We start from the raw sequence: 20,648 nt of genomic DNA on the forward strand, positions 1-20,648 counted from the left end.
AGTCATGTCTGTCACGATCACAGGGTATGTGGACCCACTAGGCCGCTCCGCCGTAGCGGAGAGGCAGCTGGCCAAGTCACAGTCTATGCGAGAGTCTATACCAGTTTGTAGCACAAGGGTACCTGAAATAGTCCAGACAGTGGCCGACGCTTTAGCACGGATGGAGGTGGGTGCAGCAGGTTACGCCAGATGTGGCAGATGACGCTGGATGTGGTAGATGACACTGGATGTGGCAGATGACACTGGACGTGGTAGATGACAGCAGGTGCAGTAGGACACGACTCAAACACTAACAGGCTCAGGAAGAAGGACACAGCATGCGATACAGGTAGCAGGGCACGGGAAACAACAGGAACAGGATAACACTAAAGGACCATTTGCAAAGACTAACATGGGATTAACTAACAACACCCAGGCAAGGATCAGAGGGGCATGACCCTTTTTATAGTTCAGGGTGATCAGGGAATAATTAATTAATTATTTACATATGTGCGAACTGGCCCGCTCTGGCCATAGTAATCACTATGGGACAGAGCGGGCGCATGTGCCGACGTCTCTGGGGAGGAAGACGCCGACAGGACGAGGAGGATCTGCAGGAGGCAGGTAAGTGAAGGTCTCGGCTGTAACAGTACCCCCCCATACGCCACATTCTCTTGGGACCAGAGCGAGAGAAGACTCTTTTAATGAGGGCAGGGACATTGAGGTTCTCCTCGTGCTCCCATTATCTCTCCTCAGGACCAAACCCAGTCCAGTCCACCAAATAGAAAGTCCTTCCTCCTACCCTCTTGCGGTCCAGGATCTCCTTCACCTCGAATACCTCAGAAGAACCACTGGGAGCAACTGCAGACCTAGGAGCTTTACTGTAGTGGTTCAGGACCACAGGTTTAAGAAGAGACACATGGAATGAGTTGGGAATCTTCAGAGTAGGAGGCAACCAAAGTTTATAGCATACTATGTTGATCCGCTGTAGTACCTCGAAAGGACTGAGAAACCTAGGAGCGAACTTGTGAGAAGGCACCTTGAGCCGAATGTTTCTTGAGGACAGCCAGACCTTGACTCCAGGAGAGAATTGAGGGGGAATTTTCCTCCTTTAATCGGCATGCTTTTTTATTTGGTCCACTGCTTGGAGAATCGCAGCCTTAGTTTGCTGCCAGATGTGAACAAAAGAGCCAAGTGAAGAGTTAGCTGCCGGTACTTGAGTCATGGCTGGCATAGGAAGAGGAACTCGAGGATGCTGGCTGTACACAATGTAAAAGGGAGACGAGGCGGTATACTTACTTGTGAAGTTGTTATATGAGAATTCCACCCAAGGCAGGAGTTGCTCCCAATTGTCGTGTTGGATGGAAACAAAGTGGCGAAGATAATTCTCTAAAATTTGGTTGGTCCTCTCCACTTGACCATTGCACTGAGGGTGATATGCAGAAGAGAAGTCAAGTTTAACGTCCTGCAACCTGCACAGGGCTCTCCAGAACTTGGATGTAAACTGTACACCCTGGTCCGAGACAATATGTAGAGGGAGATGTAGTCGGAAGATGTGCGAAATAAACAGGCTTGCCAGGCGAGGAGCAGACGGAAGGCCAGTCAGTGGAATAAAATTTGCCACCTTTGAGAAAATATCCACTACTACCCAGATTGTAGTACATCTAGCCGAGCGGGGAACATCAGTGATAAAGTCCATAGCTATATGCTGACAAGGGGCATCAGGAACAGGCAGAGGAAGGAGCAGACCAGCAGGTTTGAAGCGGGAAGACTTGTTCGAGGCACAGTTCGTACATGAGGAGACATAGTCCACAACATCCTTGGGCAGCATGGGCCACCAATACTGACGGGCTATGAAGTCCTGACCCTTTCGAACTCCAGAGTGCCCCGCCAATTTAGAGCTGTGTCCCCAGCGGAGAATTCTCCTCCTGTCCGTAAGGCGGACAAAAGTAATTCCAGGAGGAATGTCTCTTTTGCAACGGGCTAGCGACCAAAATCCTAGACGTGTCTATAATATATTGGGGATCTCTTCTGAGTCATTAATCTTAACCGCTCGAGACGGGGCATCAGCCTACACATTCTTATCAGCAGGACGGAAGTGAAGCAGGAATAGAAATCTAGCGAAGAACAACGACCACCTGGCTTGGCGAGGATTTAATCGTTGTGCTGACTGTAAGTACGTAATGTTCTTATGAACCGTATAAATGAAAATAGGGTGGGCCGCCCCCTTCTTGGTGAGGGCTGAGATTGGGGCAGTCAGAGATGAGAAGTTCGGGATAAACTGCCAATAGAAGTTACGTCTGTGCTTTGACAGTTAACCGTCGCGCGGCGCTACACTGCAGCAGCGGTTAACTGCAGGGTGTCTGCCCTGCATTCCCTGTTGCCGATCAGCGGCCCGTTGCGATCAGCGGCCCATCGCCGCTGATTTTGGCAGTTAACCCCTTCGATGCGGCGGTCGATTTCGATCGCCACATCTAAGGATTTTAGCGGAGATCGGAAGCCCCCACGTGAAATCACGGGGGCTGGCGATGGTACCCATGGCAACCGGATGCCAGACAATGGCTTCCGGGCTGCCATGTACAGAAGCCTATGAGGACCAGCCGGAGGGTGGTCGTCGTAGGCTTCCTGTCAGTGTGACTGTCACGTCACAATGACAGTTGGAATGCATTACACTACGTAGGTAGTGTAATGTGTTCCAGCAGCGATCAGAGCTGCAAGTCTAAGTGTCCCCTAGTGGGACAAGTAAAGAAAGTAAAAAAAAAGAATAAAAATATTTTAAAAAAAATGTAAAAATAAAAGTTATAAGTGACATAAACAAAAACTGCTTTTTTTCCCTATAATAAGTCTCTTATTATAGGAAAAAAAATGAACACGTAAAAAAAAGTACACATATTTGGTATCACCGCGTTCGTAACAACCCCATCTATAAAACTATAATATTATTTTTCCCACACGGTGAATACCGCAAATAAAATAAACGTATTATGAATAAATGTCTCTCAGGGAAAAAGTAAGTGGTTAGGTACAACCAGCACATGTGTACAAAGTACCCCCAAAATATCTAATCAAAGGATAGCAGGACTCTACCATATCAGATAAAGAAATTGAGAACCAAGAGTCACAGGGCTACACATATTGTAGAAAATTAATTTTATTAGAGATAAATATATAAACATATAACATACGTAATAAAAACAAGCGAGGTTTCTAAAAAGAAGAAAGTTATATATGGACCACTCCAAAAACCGCTGTGGAATCGCACGAATGGTACGAATGCACCACCAAATTATAGGGTATAGTGTACACATACACCTTAGTACATGGACATGGCTGCGGTAAACCAAGATAACAAATACAAGATCATGAAGTCAGCAAGAAAATAGTAATAGTGCATAATCCATATCAGCTGCTGTCCAATATGTAACAACCACAATATCATGTACCGCATATGCTAAGCATCTTAATTAGCGATCTACAAACACGTGTGTTCCGAGAAAAGACCCCGGTGCCATATATCCAGAAGGAATATGGCCTGAATGTACCCAGAGGTGAAAGGCACTTCCAATCTGGAATCAACCAGAAGAAGTTAATGTGTCAGATCTTACCCATTAGTGTGGTGAGCCTGCGATCCACGTGGTCCATGTGACAGAGAAATAACACCCCAACGCGCGTTTCGCTGTTCGAAAAACAATGCCAGAATCACTTTTTTGGTCACCACCCCTCCCAAAATATACAATAAAAAGTGATCCAAAAGTTGCAAGTACGCCAAAATGGTACCAATACAAACTACATCCCGTCCCGCAAAAAACAAGCCTTTACACAGCTTTTTTGACTGAAAAATATAAAAGTTATGGCTCTCAGAATATGGTGACACAAAAAATAGTTTATTTTATAAATAAGTTCTTTTATTGCGCAAACGCTGCAAAATGTAAAAATAACAATATACATACGGTATCACCATAATCGTATCGACCCGTAGAATAAAGTATAAGGGTCATTTTTTCCCAGGGTGAAAGCCGTAAAAAATAAATAAAAAACATTGTCAGAATTGATGGTTTTTGGTCGCCTTGCTTGACGAAAAATGAAATAAAAAGTGATAAAAAAAATAAATCGCATGTACCCCAAAATGGTACCAATGAAAACTACAGATTATCCCGCAAACAATAAGCCCTCACACGGCTCTGGTGGTGAGAAAATAAAAAAAGTTCTGGCTCCCAGAATATAGCGATGCAAAATGTGCAGTGTTCCAAAAGCGGATAAGATCGGGCGCCATTTATCAGTGCGACACTGGCCACATATCTGCGGATTATTATTTATTTACCCCATTATTATACCATCTTATTGTGCCCCTGATGTACTCTGCCCAGCCTACATGTACCCCCACATTATGAACTGAAATACCAGCAAAACGCCAGAGCTACTACCAAGCAAAATCTGTGCTCCAAAAGCCAAATGGCGCTCCCTCCCTTCTGAGCCCTACAGCGTGCCCAAACAGCCGTTTACGTCCACCGATATGGCATCGCCATACCCGGGAGAACCCTGTTAATATTTTATTTGTGGTATTTGTGGCACAAACTGGGCACAACATATAGTGCACTAAAATGGCACATCAGTCGAAAATTTTAATTTTCACTTTGCACCATCCGCTGCGCATGAAACTTTTCGCGCACCATGACTTAATAGCATGTCGTGGTGTGGGGGGTGATGTATGGAGCGTCTCACTCACTGAGCCCGTGCCATACGCTGCGGGTGTCAATTTAAATATTTAAAGTCCAAAAAAACAACCTTTTCACATTTTTTCTCTAAAGTAATGTAAAAAAAAATAAAAATACACAAAATTGGTATCGCTGCATCCATAAAAGTCCAAACTATTACAATATACCATTATTTAACTCGCACGGTGAACGCCGTGAAAAATAAAGAATTTAAAACTGCAAAACCGCTGTTTTTTGGTAACCTTAGCTCTACCAAAAAATGTAATAAAAAGTGCTAAAACTTGTATGTACCAAAAAATGGTACCAATAAAAACTACAGCTCATCCCGCAAAAAATAAACCCTCACACCACTCTATTGACGGAAAAATAAAAAAGTTATGGCTCTCGGAAAGCGGGGAGGGAAAAATTAAAAAGAAAAAGCAAAACATGGATCAGTCCAGAAAGGGTTAATTACTTTCTAATGAAAAAGCATTTATGACCACATGTGGGGTATAGCCGTACTCGGGAGAAATTGCTTTACAAATATTGGGGTGCTTTCTCCTTTCTCCTTCATGAAATCTAAAAAATTCTACATTTTATTGGAAATAATGTTGATATTAATTTTCACGGCCTAATTCTAATAAATTCTGCAAAAGACGTGTGGGGTCTAAATGCTCACTATACCCCTAGATAGATTCCTTAAGTGGTGTAGTTTCCCAAATGGGGTTACTTTTGGGGGGCGTCCACTGTTTTGGTCCCTCGGGGGCTTTGCAAATTCGAAATGACACCCAAAAACTATTCCAGCCTAATTTGAGCTCCAAAAGCCAAATAGCGCTCCTTGCCTTCTAAGCCCCGCTGTGGGTTCAAACATCAGTTTATTACCACATATGGCGTATTTACGTACTCGGGAGAAATTGTTTTACAAATGTTGGAGTGCTTTCTCTCCTTTATTCCTTGTAAAAATTAAAAATGTCTACGTTTTTTCAGCAAAAAAGTAGATTTTTACCTTTACAGACTAATTCCAATGAATTCAGCAAAACAACTGTTTGGTCAAAATGCTAACTTTACCCCTGAAAACATTCCTTGAGTGGTGTAGTTTCCAAAATCGGGTCACTTTTGGGGGGTTTCCACTATTTTGGTTCCTCCAGTGCATTGTAAACGCAACACGGCACTGAAAACTATTCCAGCAAAATCAGAAATCCAAAATCCAAATGGCTCTCCTTCCCTTCTGAGCCCTGCTGTAGGTCCAAACAGCAGTTTATTACCACATATGGGGTATTGCTATAATCGGAAGAAATTGCTTTACATATGTTGGGGTGTTTTTTCTATTTTATTCCTTGTAAAAATTAAAAATTTCTATGTTTTTTCAGAAAAAAAAGTAGATTTTCATCTTCACATACTAATTCAAATAAATTTAGCAAAAAAACTGTGGGTTCAAAATGCTAACTATACCCATAGATAAATTCCTTGACGGGTGTCGTTTCCAAAATTGGGTCACTTTTGGGGGTCTTTACTGTTTTGGTACCACAAGACCTATTCAAACCTAACATGGTGCCTAAAATATATTCTAAAAAAGGAGGCCCCAAAATCCTCTAGGTGCTCCTTTGCTTCTGAGGCCGGTGTTTCAGTCCATTACCACACTAGGGCCACATGTGGGATATTTATAAAAACTGCAGAATCTGGGCAATAAATATTCAGTTGCATTTCTTGGGTGAAACTTTCTGTGGTACAGAAAAAATGTATTACAAATGAATTTTCAAAAAAAAAATGAAATTTGTACATTTCACCTCTACATTGCTTTAATTCCTGTGAAATGCCTAAAGGGTTAAAACACTTTCTGAAAGCTGTTTTGAATACTTTGAGGGGTGCAGTTTTCAAAATGGGGTGATTTATGGGGACTTTCTAATATATAAGGCCCTCAAAGCCACTTCAGAACTGAACTGGTCCCTGAAAAAATAGGCTTTTTAAATTTTCTTGAAAATATGAGAAATTGCTGCTAAAGTTCTAAGCCGTGTAACGTCCTAGAAAAATAAAAGAATGTTCAAAAAACGATGCAAACATAAAGTAGACATATGAGAAATGTAAACTAGTAAGTATTTTGTGTGGTATTACTATCTGTTTTACAAGTAGATACATTTAAATTTAGAAAAATGCAAATTTTTGCTAATTTTCTCTAAATCTTGGTGTTTTTTACAAATAAATATTAAATTTATCGACCACATTTTTTCCCTAACATAAAGTACAATATATCACAAGAAAACAATCTCAGAATCGCTCGGATAGGTAAAAGCATTCCGGAGTTATTACCACATAAAGTGACACATGTCAGAATTGAAAAATCGGCTTCGTCCTGAAGGCCAAAACAGGCTCAGTCCTGAAGGGGTTAAGGCCTCCTTCACATACAGTATTTTTCTGGCAATTAAAACTGCATCAAAAAACGCAAGCTTTTCTTAAATGTGAGGTGCCATTTTTAATTTGGTGTCATTTTGTACATACTTTTTTTTTTTTGCATTTTTGAAGTCCTGTAAAGAAACCTTTAAGAAAAACACTTGAAAAGATGCCATACCCACAGGGGCGGATTGGGAGCTTAAAGCAGCCCTGAAAAAAAATCTAAAAGTGGCCCCATGTTGTGGGTGGGGCCAGCACAAGTGGGCGGAGTCAGCAAACAATTAGCCGTAGCCCTATAGGTGATAGATCTAATAATGCTGCCTTATTATCATTGTCAGCATTGGGCTGTGTTCACATCTGCATTGGACACTGTTAGGCGGCTTTCACACCACAGTATTTCTATTACTATAATATATGTGCTGATAAAGCTCCCAGGAGATGCCATGTTAAAAAAGAAAAAGCACATTTACTCAATGAATTAGAATATCATCAAAAAGTAAATTTATTTCAGTAATTCAATTCAAAAAGTGAAACTCGTATATTATATAGATTCATTACACAGAGTGATCTATTCCAGCATTTTTCTCTATTAATGTTGAGGATTATGGGAACAGTTAATGAAAACCCAAAATTTAGTGTCTCAGAAAATGAGAATATTATATAAGCCCAATTTCAAAAAAGATTTTTAATACCGAAATGTTGTCCTACTGAAAAGTATGTCCAGTATCTGCCCTCAATACTTGGTCGGGGCTCCGACTCTGCATGAATTACTGCATCAATTCGGCGTGGCATGGAGGCGCTCAGCCTGTGGCACTGCTGAGGTGTTATCAATGCGGCGTGGCATGGAGGCGCTCAGCCTGTGGCACTGCTGAGGTGTTATCAATGCGGCGTGGCATGGAGGCGATCAGCCTGTGGCACTGCTGAGGTGTTATCAATGCGGCGTGACATGAAGGTGATCAGCCTATGGCACTGCTGAGGTGTTATCAATGCGATGTGGCATGGAGGTGATCAGCCTGTGGCACTGCTGAGGTGTTATCAATGCGGTGTGGCATGGAGGCGATCAGCCTGTGGCACTGCTGAGGTGTTATCAATGCGGCGTGACATGAAGGTGATCAGCCTATGGCACTGCTGAGGTGTTATCAATGCGATGTGGCATGGAGGTGATCAGCCTGTGGCACTGCTGAGGTGTTATCAATGCGGTGTGGCATGGAGGCGATCAGCCTGTGGCACTGCTGAGGTGTTATCAATGCGATGTGGCATGGAGGCGATCAGCCTGTGGCCCTGCTGGGGTGTTATCAATGCAGCGTGGCATGGAGGCGATCAGCCTGTGGCACTGCTAAGATGTTATCAATGCGGCGTGGCATGGAGGCGGTCACCATGTGGCGCTGCTGAGGTGTTATCAATGCGGTGTGGCATGGAGGCGATCAGCCTGTGGCACTGCTGAGGTGTTATCAATGCGGCATGGCATGGAGGCGATCAGCCTGTGGCGCTGCTGAGGTGTTATCAATGCGGCGTGGCATGGAGGTGATCAGCCTGTGGCACTGCTGAGATGTTATCAATGCGGCGTGGCATGGAGGCGATCAGCCTGTGGCGCTGCTGAGGTGTTATCAATGCGGCGTGGCATGGAGGTGATCAGCCTGTGGCACTGCTGAGGTGTTATTGATGCAGCATGGCATGGAGGCGATCAGCCTGTGGCACTGCTGAGGTGTTATCAATGCGGCGTGGCATGGAGGCGATCAGCCTGTGGCACTGCTGAGGTGTTATGGAAGCCCAGGTTGCTTTGATAGCGGCCTTCAGCTCGTCTGAATTGTTGGGTCTGGTGTCTCTCATCTTCCTCTTTACAATACCCTATAGATTCCCTATGGGGTTTAGGTCGGGAGAGTTTCCTGGCCAATCAAGCGCAGTGATACTGAGGTTATTACACCAGGTATTGGTAGTTTGGCAGTGTGGGCAGGTGCCAAGTCCTGCTGGAAAATGAAATCAGCATCTCCATAAAGCTGTCAGCAGAGGGAAGCATGAAGTGCTGGGAAATGTCCTGCTAGACGCCGCGCTGACTCTGGACTTGATATAACACAGAGGACCAACACCAGCAGATGATCATGTGATAGTCACGTGATGTTCTCTAAGGTCCTGAACAGCAGACAGTGCATGGAGGCTCCTGCAGACATCTGTGTATGAGGGGAATTCTTTATATCACAGTTCAGTCACCACATACACAGATGTCTGCAGGACTGTACAGGAGAGCGGCCCCTGAGCAGTGGAGCAGCCGGTCCACCGGGAAAATTCCCGGTGAAGTACATGGCCAATCCGCCCCTGCATACCCAGATCATGCTGCATTTTGAAAAAAATGCCACTGACCACAACATTGTCTCAAAAACACTACAAACCAAAACGCAGTTGTGTGTAGTGCATTTGATATTTTACTATAGACTGTAATGTAACATCACTAAAAAAAAGCACCACAAAACAGCCTCATCAAAAATGTAGCAAAACACTGTGTGTGAATCCAACCCTGAAGTATTTTTATTTTGCAAAAGTATTAAAACATAAAGGCCCTATACATATTTGGTATCGCCGTAATTGTACTGAATTGTAAAGGTAACAATATTTTTTGCACGGTGGGGGGTGTAAGTTGAAAACACCAAAAAAAATTTGGAATAGTTTTTTCAATTCCCACCCCAAAAAAAGTTAACAAAATTTGATCAAAATATTATATGTACCCAAAAATGGTGCCATTGAAAAATACAAATTTTACAAGCTCAACGGAAGCTGGACATAGATGTAACAATTCCGACCATTACTGGCGATCATTATTATGGTACAAAAACGAATGGTACAAAATGTATTTCGTTCAGACGTGGCGGAATTTTTCCGCTGCAAATGTTGGTGCAGATTTGGGGCAATTACGCAACGAATCTGCACCAACATTTGCATATTTCACAGGTAATTCAGACGTTGCTGAAAACACAGCGGACTTGCCACATATTTCAGCTTTTGCATTGCAAAGGCTGAAATCCGCAGTGAAATTCCGCTTCTTCTCCGCTACAGACAGTGCATGCTGCGGAGGGAAAATTCTGCACCGCAGCTTATGGTCCGCAGCGGAGTTTTCCGCAACGTCTGAACTAACGTTCCTAAAAATGTATAGAAACAAATGTAAAAAACGTCCGCTGGAGAATTCCACTGCGGACTGTCCGCCGCGGAATTCCACAGCAATTCCGCCCTGTCTGAATGTGCCCTTAGGGCTTGATCACAGGTTTTGTGGTTTTGTTGTCCACATGTAGCAGAATTGCTACGTATTTTCCATCCGGAATTGCGGACGGAAAATACGCGGCAGAATACAGTAGCAGCAACTACAGTTTAACAAATCTCATCCACACGCTGCGTAAAATTTCCGAGCAGAAATTGACCTGCGGTCCGTATTTTTCGTAAGTGGACAGAATTACTTCGTTTTTCAGAGTTGATGTCACCATCTCCCAACATTGAGAAAAATGCAGCAAAATTCGCACCATTTTCTGCAGTAAAAAAACACAGGAAATGCTGCGGTTTTTCCGCAGCAGAAATCCTGCTCGTTTCTGCGGAATTTCTGCATACATTTTCTGCTGCAATTCCGTTGTGTGTGGACAAGTCCTCAGGCCTGGCTCACATCTGCAACACAGATCCGGCAGAAAATACCAGAAACAATAGAGCAGCATGCTACGCTATAGTTTCCGGTAAAACAATGGACACCATGACCGAAACCTGACGGAACCCATTATAGTAAATTTTCTTTCATGCAACGGAACCGGCACTTCCCATATTTTTGTTATTCTGCTCCTCTGGCGGAGCAGACCAAGGGAAACACCGATGCAGATATGAACGAGGCCTTATCGGACCAAATATTTTTCAGCCGCCATGATTGTGGAGCCTAATGAACTGAGAGAATACATATGAAAGACATTTGCAATTGGCGCAATGGCTGTGCAACATCTTTGTATGTTGGTTCCTTTACCAATGAGCATCCGGAAAAGTCAGAACTCAGTATTTGTAAGCCAAGGCCCGGAGTAGAACATAACCAGGTAAAAAGTATAATTGAAAGATTTGTACCTCTTTCATATTTTGGACCCACTCCTGCTGCGTTATTCATTCCCGATGGGACTGCTGGAGATAGCCGAGCGCTGTACTCAGCTATATACTGCAGTCGCATAAAAATGAATGGAGAGGCAGCGCACCGCCGTTCTGTTCATTCAAGGGACTCAGGACCCCTGTTCTCTTGATTGGTGGGGGTCCCTGCATTGGGACCCCCAGCGATCAAACCATATCATGTGGATAAGCAATAAGGCATTGTGGTAGGACAGTAAATGTCCATCTTTTCCCTCTTATCATTCAAAATCTGAGTTGATGAATTTCTTAACTGGTTGAGGACGCAGGATGAGTATTCTCTACAGTTGACAATTTAGCAGAAGCGTACTCGTCCTGCTGATCGCGTGAGAACAGCAAGAGTGCCTGTCCAATTAGGAGCGAGGCAAAATCTGTAATACACAGATGCAGCTCCATTTTAACTGTGGAGCTCAGAGGAAGGGAGAGTCTGAGGGAGGACCCCCCTTCAAACAATGCCCATATCTAGTATATGCAGATAGCCCAGGGTCCATTGAAGGACCCAAGGGCTGTCTGACCCTGTTGTGTAAACTTTTTGATGAATTCCCCCCCATAGATTTGAAAGATAGAATTATATCTGCCTGGAGCTGCCACTAGGGGGAGCTTAAGAGCTTACGGCATACTGTTTTATTATTAAGTTCAATGTATAAGCAGTATGCTCCTATGCTCCTCCTAGTGGTGACTGCAGGCAGCCACAATTTTGTGTTTTAACTCTAGGTCTAAGGTAATTCGGAGCTCTGTATCTGAAAAACTGAGCTCTGACCTCTATAAAGATATATTAAGAAATTAATCAGCAGAGAACCTATTTAGATTAAAAAATCCCTTGGGATACACTTTACTACACCTCATTCTGCTCTGCAGTGTATCTGCTTTTCCTACATGGGTCCACACATTCTTTTCCTGCAGTCCTTAGGTTGGGTTCACTTATTGTTTGATCACACCAAGAGGAAAAGGGTAAAGGAAAGCTTCATCCTACTCCTGAGTGAACCGCGCTGTGTGAGCCTGTCCTTACACTGACCCTCCTCACCTATCTCCACTTGTCCTGCAGTCCATATCTGATTCTCCTTTCCACTCTGCTATGTAACTGCTATTCCTGCACGGATCCTAAAATGTCATGGACTGATCTCTCTACACCACCTGCCCAGTTCTATGCTTCCTGTTTGCAGTATGCAGGAAGACATGGAGGAAACAGATGTAGCAGCTTTCACTAGTATTACTGGAGCCAGGTGCATCCTATAACTAAAAGGAAGACAGAAAAAGATAGAGAGGGAGACACACAAAGAAAAGAACCCCATTCTTAAAGGGGTTCTCTGCTTTGGACAAATCCTACTTGTTAGTAGGGATCCTTAACAATAAGCTGATCACAAAATGTTCCCAGCGATCAGCTGTAATCTGTGAGTAAACCTGTCAGTAAGTGTTTAGTATCCCTGCAGCGCCACCACAGGTTAAATAAAGCATTACACACTGCCCATTCATATCAATGTGTTGTCTGTGTAATGCAGGACAGGACGGGTCCCCCACAGAGAGAGGCGCTCTTTTTAACTGCTCTCTGCTCCGGCCAAGAGCTGAGGTTCGTAAACAGAAGATCCCCCCTCTATTATCTTAGAATTCCCCGATAGGGTGTATGAAAATGGGTTTCCTAAACAAGACAATTCCTTTGAAATGCTCCCTGGTAGGAGATAAAGGCTTACATTTCTCTGTGTTATATCTTTAGCATCACCCTAAAAGGATTTTTAACCTCTTATTGCCAAAGGACAGATATATCCATCCTCTGCAGCTGCTAGTTCGCGCAGGAGGACGGATATATCCGTCCTCTGATCGCGCGGGTACTGCCAGTGTACCCACGCCATCAGCAGCAGGCACACGGCTGTTATACACAGCCTGGCTCCTGCCGCAACTGAAGCGCGCTCCGATTCCGGCAGTTTAACCCACTAAATGCCGCTGTCAATAGTAACAGCGACATCTACTGTGTTTGACGGAGGTAGGGAGCTCCGTCTGTCACCCCATCGGCGCCCCCGCAAAGAAATCGCGGGGCGCTGATGGGTCTCCATGGCAGCCGGGGGCCTAGCAAAGGCCCCCAGGTCTGTCTCCAGCAAATGCCTGTTAGCCGGAGGCATGGCCTAATAAATTGCCTGTCAGTTTTACACTGACAGGCAATAATGCTTTGGTATATTAAGTATACCAAAGCATTATATATGCGATCAGCAGATCGCATAGTGACGTCCCCTGGTGGGACAAAAAAAAAATGTAAAGCAGCTAAATAAAGTTTGTGAAAAAAAATAAAATAATTTACACTCAAAATAAAATAAAACTTTTAGTTAGTATAAGGGCTGATTCAGACTAATGTTGCGTTTTTGCGCGCGCAAAAAACGCGGCGTTTTGCGCGTGCAAAAACCACTTGACAGCTCCATGTGTCATCCGTGTATGATGCGCGGCTGCGTGATTTTCGCGCAGCCGCCATCATAGAGATGAGTCTAGTCGACGTCAGTCACTGTCCAGGGAGCTGAAAGAGTTAACTGATCGGCAGTAACTCTTTCAGCACCCTCGACAGTGAATGCCGATCACAATATCGAGAAACCTGTTAAAAAAAAAAGAAAAAGTTCGTACTTACCGAGAACTTCCCTCCCCGCCGTTGCCTTGGTGACGCGTCCTTGGTGACGCGCCTCTCTTGACATCGGGCCCCACCTCCCTGGATGACGCGGCAGTCCATGTGACCGCTGCAGCCTGTGCTTGGCCTGTGATTGGCTGGAGCTGTCACTTGGACTGAATTGTCATCCCGGGAGGTCAGACTGGAGGAAGAAGCCGGGAGTTATCGGTAAGTCAGAACTTCTTTTTTTTTTTTACACGTTCATGTATATTGGGATCGGAAGTCACTGTCCAGGGTGCTGAAACAGTTTAACTCTTTCAGCACCCTGGACAGTGACTATCTCCTGACGTTGCGTACCGGAAATTTTTTTGCCGGGTTCGGCCAAAACGAGTTCGGCCGAACCCGGTGAAGTTCGGTTCGGTTGTCCGGGTTCGCTCATCTCAAAGACACTCCGTTTGGATGTTTGGAAACAGAAAAGCACGTGGTGCATTTCTGTTTACATTCATCCTTTTGACAGCTGGTGCGCGAAACAGTCGGTTCGCACAGAAGTGCTTCCGTGCGACCTGCGTGGTTTTCACGCACCCATTGACTTCAATGGGTGCGTGATGCGCGAAATACGCGGAGATATTGAGCATGTCGCGCTTTTTGCGCAGCGGACAAACGCTGTGCAAAAAGCACGGACTGTCTGTACTGCCCTATAGACTTGTATTGGTCTGTGCGTGGCGCGTGAAAAACAACGCGGCCCGCACGGACCCAATACACGTTCGTGTGAATCCCCCCTTAGTGTCAAAACGAATAACACATACACATATATGGTATCCCCGCGATCGTAACGATATGAACAATAAAATTAACACATTCATTAAACCAATAATGAACAAAAGGAGATAAAGGAGCTAAACAGCCAATAATAATAAAATATCTTTAATTGACACATAAATACACAAAATATTACAATTACAAATGGACAAAAGGACTCTGTAGTTCCAAAACAACACAACAGGAGAAACTCCCAGAAATAATCCAGGGCAAGATAGACAGACAAATAGGTCCAGAGTATGAGACACAGTGTCTAATGGTACGGGTGAATGTTTATATCCTATTACAAGTACAACCTTCACATACAAAGGACAGGGTAAAGAGTGAAAATGAATCACCTGAAAAAGACAGGTCCACAGACTGAATAGTCAGTCACCACCCGTTTATTTAAAGAAAAATTGTCTTACCCATAGTAAATGGACCGGGAGAATCAATCAAATGTGCTGACTATTCAGTCTGTGGACTATGTGAACGTTGTACTTGTAATAGGATATAAACATTCACCTGTACCATTAGACACTGTGTCTCATACTCTGGACCTATTTGTCTGTCTATCTTGCCCTGGATTATTTCTGGGAGTTTCTCCTGTTGTGCTGTTTTGGAACTACAGAGTCCTTTTGTCCATTTGTAATTGTAATATTTTGTGTATTTATGTGTCAATTAAAGATATTTTATTATTATTGGCTGTTTAGCTCCTTTATCTCCTTTTGTTCATTAATGTATCTATAGGAGTTGCCTTTTCTTGGTATTGAGGGAGGATGCGTTAACTATATAGCACCTAGCCCCTGACTCTGTTTGCCATATGAGCCACCTCTTTGTGTGTTTAACATTAATTAAACCGCCTGATGAACGGCGTCCAAAAAAAACGCAAAAAACAACGGCAAAATTCTCCCTTTTCTCCCATTCCCCCCATAAAAAATGAAATAAAAGTTAATCTATAAGTCCTATGTACCCCAAAATAGTACTAATGAATCCTACACCCTGGCCCGCAAAAATCAAGCCAACATACGGCCACATCGACGGAAAAATAAAAAAGTTACGGCTCTTGGAATGCGGCGATGCAAAAACAAGTAATATTTTTCTAAAAGGGTTTTTATTGTGCAAACCTAGGAAAACATATAAAACCTTTACATATTTGGTGTCCCCGTAATCGTGCCGACCATAGAATAAAGTTAACATGTTATTTACGCTGCATAGTAAACGGCGTAAATTTATACCGTGAAAAATCAATGCTGGAATAGCTGCTTATTTTCAATTCTTTCCTAAAATAAAGTTAATAAAAGTTAATCAATATATTATAAGCATCTAAAAACGGTACAATTACAAAATACAACTCGTCCCGCAAAAAACAAGCCCTTATACGGCTACGTCGGCGGAATAAAAAAAAAGTTACGACTCTTGGAATGCGACCGTGAAAAAACAAAAAATAATCCTTGGTCATTAACGCGCAAAATGGCCTGGTCATTAAGGGGTTAATCAGAAGACAAAACAAAACACGAGCTGACACTGTGTCTGGCATTTGTACATTAGATTGCAAGCTCCACTTTACACATTATGGAGGTCGGCTATGGAAACCGGCGCAGCCAATAGTTTGAAGTAAAAGTGGTGTCAAAAATTGTGCCAAATTTATATAATAAATTAAACAAAATCATTTTTACTTGGTATTGCATTTTGACATCCTTTGGTGGGCACAGACAAAATGGCGCAGACATGCGGCTAATTTATAAAGGGTCTATATCCTGTTCCAAATACTGATGGCCGGCTAGTAACAGGTCTGACCTGCCATACACTACAGAGGGGTTCTTATAAAATTGCTGTAAACGTTGCACGCTGGCATTGTATGACCCATTTCTTTCGCTTTGCGACATTTCAGTTACTAAGCACGAAATAACTATGCTCCCTGTATTTTGTTTTTACGAATTTCATGTTAGGCTCTGTTCACACTTATGTCATGGCTTCAGTTATTACAGAAGTCCTGATAGATATGATGGATCAGTTGTGTAACGCCTTCTAACAGATCCTGATGGATCCTACTGACTTACGGTAGGTCCACCCAGTTTCCATTTTTTTACAGGAAAGAATTGCGCAATAGACAAACTATTCTAATTGCTATAGAGCCACGGAAACCTGACATACAACCTGCTGTGTCCTAGATGCCTTCCGTGTGCCTTCAGTTTATTTGACGGCCCCATTGACTTGCATGGGCCTCACGGTCACGGAATCTCGGACCAAAGTAGAATATGCTCTACTTTGGATCGGAACGGAGCAACGGGACCGTCAAAAAAACTGAAGTGTGCAATGGGGCATTGAAATGAATGGGTCAGTGTGCTAGCCGTCAGAAAAATGGCTAGCACCCTGAAGAAAAACACTGAAGTTGACATGAGGCCTTATTCCTTTGATAAATGTATATATTTCTATTGCTTTTGTGCCACCTAGTGGCCAAACTAAATGATGATTTGATAATGTGTTACGTATTAAGGACCTGTGGTCACATGTTGCCAGCTTGGCAGGTCCTCAAGCAATGCTCCCTGCTACTAAATTCGGTTCAGGCAATGATGGCTTACCCTGTTTATTGCAGGCCCTGTCTATTACAGAGTTGAAGATCTGTACGGTTGTAGCTCTGTAATCCGACAGAAGTGAGTGAGCCAATATTGCCCACAATGCCTGAAATTGCCATTTGCCATTTTTGTGTTTCTGAAACGTGCTAAAAGATTGTGTCTCCCTGGATAGAAGTGTTTGCACCCCCTTGTGGCCATTCTGTATACTGTTATCTGTTACCGCCTGTCCGTAAAAGACTGAATGTAAATCATCTGTCATTGTGGATAACCCTGCCGTCTTTACCTAATACTCGCTCAGCTCAGTTTTTTAAGATCTCTTCTTGCTGTTAATGAGTAGAAACAAATTGTATAGGACAGGAGACTTTTTCTACTGCAGTGTTTAGCTCACAGAGGAGTTTTTACACCATCCCCAGACGTTGCAAAACTAAAACTCCCACCATGCCGTGACAGCATGAAGACAACTAATTTTCATATCCCCTATTAGGGCATATGGATGACCCATGCTCAGGACCTCCCCTATTAGTCAGAGCAGGGGATCTGCTAACAAAGAACGGATCAGACTCTGACGAACTGGGTCCATCCATGTATTACATGGTTGGATATTCATTTAAATGGCTGGCAGGTAATACTCTATTTTCTCTGTAGTGACCGCTGCAAAATAAATGTATGGTCTTCCTTGAGACCCGCGGCGATCAATTGATTGTCTGGCCTGCTTCAACCTAAAAAGAGGTTGTTCTAAAGAGCCAACCAATTTAGCCCTTGGAAACACAGACAATTTTAATTTTTCCATCGTTGCGTTCCAAGAGCCATAACTTTATAATTTTTTAAATGGGAAAAAAATACAGTGATTCCTCAATTGTTCTTCTGGTTTTCATTTTTAGGGTGTTCACCGTGCTGTAAAAACGACCGATCACCCCCGCGATTTTTTCGGGTGGGGTGGCGATCGGGGCAGAGCTCCCTCCCTCTGTCTAACCACTTAAATGTTGCAGTCGCTATTAACCATGGCATCTGAGGGGTTAAACAGCTGGGATCGGAGTTACCTCCGATCCTGAACCTTGCAGGAGGGTGTCAGCTGTTTGAGCCCACACCATATACATAAAACGTAACTGTACATTGGCTGTTGCTAAGGGGTTAACAAAGGAATCTGAGTATAGGACACCAGTGATGTCATTTTGGGACAGTAGGAAAACGATTAATGATCCAACCCTCCGCCTGACAGGTCAACTTTCATTTCCTCTCCCTGTTCATTTACTACTTCCTTCGTTCAGGAGTAAGCATTATATTGCAGGAAGCGTTGTGCCCTCTTCAATGTTCTGCCAGTTTTATTATTTTGTTGTGATTAATATATTTAGCTGATATTTTCCACTATTTTATGGCTCGGTTAAGGTTACTGTTCATTAAGGGTTACTGGATGGCCTAGAACTGACAGCCATAAAATTCTGCAGAATGTGAATGATGTCCTTGAAGTCAGGGGCCACGGTGCAAGAATTCAGCTGGGGCCCCCTATCCCTCCCCAACACCACCAGATCCCTGCGCACGCCTATGCCTAGCTGCCTTGCCCAACACACCCCATGAATGTCTCCATAGTATAGTGCCCCATAGCTGCGCCCACAGTATAATGCCCCATAGCTGTCCCCACACAGTATAATGCCCCCCATAGCTACCCTCACACAGTATAATGCCCCCATAGCTGCCCCCACAGTATAATACCCCGATAGCTGCCCCCACACAGTATAATGCCCCTGATAACTGCCCCACAGTATAATGCCCCCCATAGCTGCCCCCACAGTAGATTGCCACCATAGCTGCCCCATACAGTATAATGCCCCCCACAAATGCCTCCATAGTATATTGCCACCCATAGCTGCCCCATACAGTGTAATGCCCTCATAGCTGCCACATACAGTGTAATACCACATACAGTATAATGCCCCCATAGCTGCCACATACAGTATAATGCCCCCCACAGATGCCCCCACAGTATATTGCCACCTATAGCTGCCACATACAGTATAATGCCCTCCATAGCTGCCACATACAGTATAATGCCACATACAGTGTAATGCCCCTCATAGCTGCCACATACAGTATATAGGTTCTCCGAGATTGCACTCGTTCGTCTGAGTAGAACTCCACTATTGAATGACATTTCACAATCTACATAAAATGTTTATTATTTGTGAATTAGTCCTCTTCACTTACGTACTGATTTTCTGTTACTTGACATTTTCTTCTCCATTCACGTCTAAAGCTAAATTCAGAATTCTGCTGATTTCCTGTTACCAGAGAGCAGTGCATTGTGAAAAATCAGATGCAATCTGATTTTAGAGCTCGGCTATAGTTATTAGGCCGGGGTTTCCAAGGACAACCAATAGAATGCTGAAAACACAGAAAAGCAGAAAAAGACATTATAAAATCCTTAGAATTTGTAAAACATAGAGGAAAAAAAAATACAAAATTGACTGATTATATTTTGACGGATATTTCCAGATTGATCACCTTATTGGATTTGCACAGAAATGTTCTTAAAATTCTCATCTGAAATAAATATTTTGAAATATGCAGAAATTAAATCAAGTTGAACAAAATCTACTGTTCTCGGTAATTCTCCCCATCTCCACCAGAGGGAGATAGAGACCACAAAGTACAATTTTCCACTAAAACCACTGTTGAATCACGGATGAGTTGTCACAAACCGGAGCCAGAAGCGAACAGGTCAGCCTATAGCAGGTAACTCCACCAAGCACAGCTCCCTGGGAATATATTTTGCACGGATCATGGAATTCACCCGGGATATTTGGCCCAAATATACATCTTCGGGTTTGGAGGAATTCCTATTTAAACCCTTCAGGACACAGAATGTTTCGTTTTCGCCTCCTTGTTTTCCGATACATGGACTTAGTTGTATGATGCTTTTTTTTTTTTTTCCCCCAGCAAATTAATGTTATTTTTTGTATAATTAAAAGTTATAAAATGTTTTAATCTACTTTGTGTATTAATTCCCCACGGTTTTCAAGATCTCTACTTGTTGTTATTTAGTAGGAACATTCATTGTTTACTTCCAGTGGATAAAATTCTGTCCATGGTCATGTGATGGACACACAGGTGCAGGGCTCGTTGCAGTATGTGAATCAGAGCTCAGCACCTGACCATGTAACGAGCCGCACACCTGTGTGTCCATCACATGACCACAGACAGTATTTTATCCATTGGAAGTAAACAATGAACGTTCTTACTGAAAAACAACAAGCAGAGATCTTGAAAACTGTGAGAAATGAATACAGAAAGTATTTTGGAAAGTTGTGTAACTTTTCATTATACAAAAAAATAACATTAATTTCCTGAAACCGGACAAATCCTTTAAGGCAATGCTACACTGTAAATCCTTGTCTCAGTCCAATTGGCCCATGCACACTTCCGTTATTTTGACTGATCCGTTGTTCCGTTCCGTCAAATGTAGAGCATATCCTACTTTGGTCAGTGATTCCG

The 20,648-nt window shown here is 43.2% G+C and overlaps 2 protein-coding genes across 8 annotated transcripts in view; one reads left to right on the forward strand and one right to left on the reverse strand.

Annotated features, from left to right (window-relative positions):
* The window catches only part of LYL1 (LYL1 basic helix-loop-helix family member), a 94,523-nt gene extending 75,091 nt beyond the window's left edge, over positions 1 to 19,432 (reverse strand). Inside the window, exon 1 of the mRNA XM_075859048.1 lies at positions 19,362 to 19,432. The gene's annotated coding sequence lies outside the window, so the exon portion shown is untranslated. The remainder of the gene's footprint in view (positions 1 to 19,361) is intronic.
* The window catches only part of ACP5 (acid phosphatase 5, tartrate resistant), a 189,442-nt gene that overhangs the window by 127,067 nt on the left and 41,727 nt on the right, over positions 1 to 20,648 (forward strand). Inside the window, exon 1 of one of the 7 annotated variants that reach the window (XM_075859046.1) lies at positions 16,610 to 16,644. The exons of 5 other annotated variants lie outside the window; for them this stretch is intronic. The gene's annotated coding sequence lies outside the window, so the exon portion shown is untranslated. Of the gene's footprint in view, positions 1 to 16,609; positions 16,645 to 19,726; positions 19,890 to 20,648 lie in introns of those variants that run through there. One more of the 7 variants, XM_075859041.1, reaches the window with a different exon arrangement.

Source organism: Rhinoderma darwinii, chromosome 3, assembly GCF_050947455.1.
Source record: "Rhinoderma darwinii isolate aRhiDar2 chromosome 3, aRhiDar2.hap1, whole genome shotgun sequence".
Taxonomy (NCBI): domain Eukaryota; kingdom Metazoa; phylum Chordata; class Amphibia; order Anura; family Rhinodermatidae; genus Rhinoderma; species Rhinoderma darwinii.